This window comes from Akebia trifoliata, chromosome 15 (genome assembly GCF_017979445.1).
Source record: "Akebia trifoliata isolate Shusen 1 chromosome 15, ASM1797944v1, whole genome shotgun sequence".
NCBI lineage: Eukaryota > Viridiplantae > Streptophyta > Magnoliopsida > Ranunculales > Lardizabalaceae > Akebia > Akebia trifoliata.
This window is the reverse complement of record NC_141389.1, coordinates 10,788,529-10,790,638: the sequence shown is the minus strand read 5'-3', so window position 1 is coordinate 10,790,638 and position 2,110 is coordinate 10,788,529. Positions and strand designations below refer to the sequence as shown.

General features: G+C 37.1%; 1 pseudogene; it reads right to left on the bottom strand.

Annotated features, from left to right (window-relative positions):
- Positions 1-1,293: 1,293 nt before the first annotated feature.
- Positions 1,294-1,902, bottom strand: LOC147384327 (glucuronoxylan 4-O-methyltransferase 1 pseudogene; annotated as a pseudogene).
- Positions 1,903-2,110: the final 208 nt, after the last annotated feature.

Below are 2,110 nucleotides of genomic sequence, written 5' to 3'. Positions count from 1 at the left end.
GGGTCACTCAAAAGAAAGTGGTTCTGACCCCTGAGTTCTAATAAGGCCCATGGGTCATTGTTGCAAACTTAAGGCTGTGTCAAGTAAAGAGCTGAACAACCAAATACCAATGCAGACTTGTCAGATAAGACAGAATCATCAACATCTTTTGCATTCCATGCATTCTTGTCATTCAATTTTAAGAATTGTTTATTGGGAGGACCTATCTGAGACAAAGTAGGTCATAGTGATAAATCTTGAAGAAAGAAACATAAAAGTTTAATTTGTTTGGAAGTATTACGGCTAAATCGAAGTTACCGAAACAGAAATGATATGGTTATCAATTGCCCCTGAGTTCTAATAATGTTTATTTGAATAATGAATTCAAATGCATAAGTGGTTCTGATGCAACATCAATTGATTGATGGATAAGAACACTAAATGAGCAAACCCATGTGATGCTTTATGAGGTGTAGGTCCCTAAGCTTAATTAGCCAATTGTGCCTCCTCACCACCTACTACTCCTTTTGAATGGATTGGCAACATAACATTTCCCCACTCTATATATACATATACACATACTAGATATGCCTTCCAACTCCAAATCTTAGCTCGCATCCTCCACACTATTAAAGCTTTCTTTTCTTCGCCTATAAAGCCCATCTAAGAAAGAGTACTAACCAAGCTAAGAAATAGCAAAGCCATTGGGAATGTGACTTTTGTCATCCTGATGTTGAGAAGATGTGAATTGTGGAGCAAGAAGGTAGAATTGAATAGGGGATAGTGAGTACTGATCAGATGACGAGACTAAATTATTATTATTTCGACTCATTCCATTGTTTAGAGGAGTGCATAATAACAATGAGGCCAAATTTGTAAATAGCTACTGACTGCTATTTTGTTACTCATCCTGTATTTAATTGTGTTTCAGAACAAGTGACTTGTAGCTCCACCTCTTGTCAAGGCACTACAAAAACACAAGCCTTTCTAACACAATTGTATTATGTTGCAGGAGGAAATAACAAGGCAATACAGATTTGTGCAGGTATGATATCCATCAACTCTGCTATTTATTTTTATATGAAATCTTAGTGGATTTGCACCATTCTTGTTTTAGATTTGGAGAATGATGACTTAGACTTTGGGAATCTCTCTGATGCATAAATCTAATTTAACTATGCTTGTAAGGTTTCTAATTGTTTATGTGATGTCTTGGTCCTTCAGTGATGGGGTTGTCTCTGGTCAAAATCCCACATTTCTCTTTCTTGTTCAATTGCATCCAACATGACATGATCTATTTAGCTTCTCTAATATTTACTTTGCAATCATTCCAACTGTATATATAGCACTCATCCTCCCTGGTGCATCTTCATGGTACCCTGTTGGTGCATCAACCATGATCAAATCCCATTTTATCTCATACACCTCATTAGGTACACCCTTCAATGCAAGTGAACACTTGGAAAATCGAGGATCACCCACAACCCTACAGTCCTCTCCCTTGCCAATCTTCATCATATCTTTTGCTTGGTTTACCTTGCTATCATACACCACATGGTAAGATAATAAGGTGGGGAACCTCGCATTGATTTGATCTATCCATGATTTGTCTTCCTTTAGAAAAACTGTACGACCACCATGATTTAGAGTTCTCCACATGAGACTATCATGACCAAGTCCAAAGACTAAGAAGTTGCATGGAGACTTATTTTCTAGGACTTGAGCTGTTACAGAGATTTCTTTGAGTGTTTGTTGTGGTGTGATGTCTGAAGTTGTGTAGTGGATGAGTGCTTGTGTGATGGAAGGTGGGATCTTGGTGCAAGTAGGTGTGGAGACAGGAAGAGGTGGGCAAAAGTGACCGATGATGTTGTTTCCTTGGTTTACAATGGCGTGTGTTTCATTATTCTTAATTGTCGGAAGCATCAGTGGTCAAAAGTGATTTTAATTATTGAGTGATGCAACCATTTGTGCTGATTTTAAGATTGCTTTGTTGAAATGTTTGATTCATCTTGTTTTCTTCTATTGCAAATTTCATAGACACCTTGATCTGTCCTTTTAAATGTGAATAATATACTAGATTGCTAATTAGGTTCCGAATGTAGCAGTTTATGTACTTAATCCAAAAAAATAA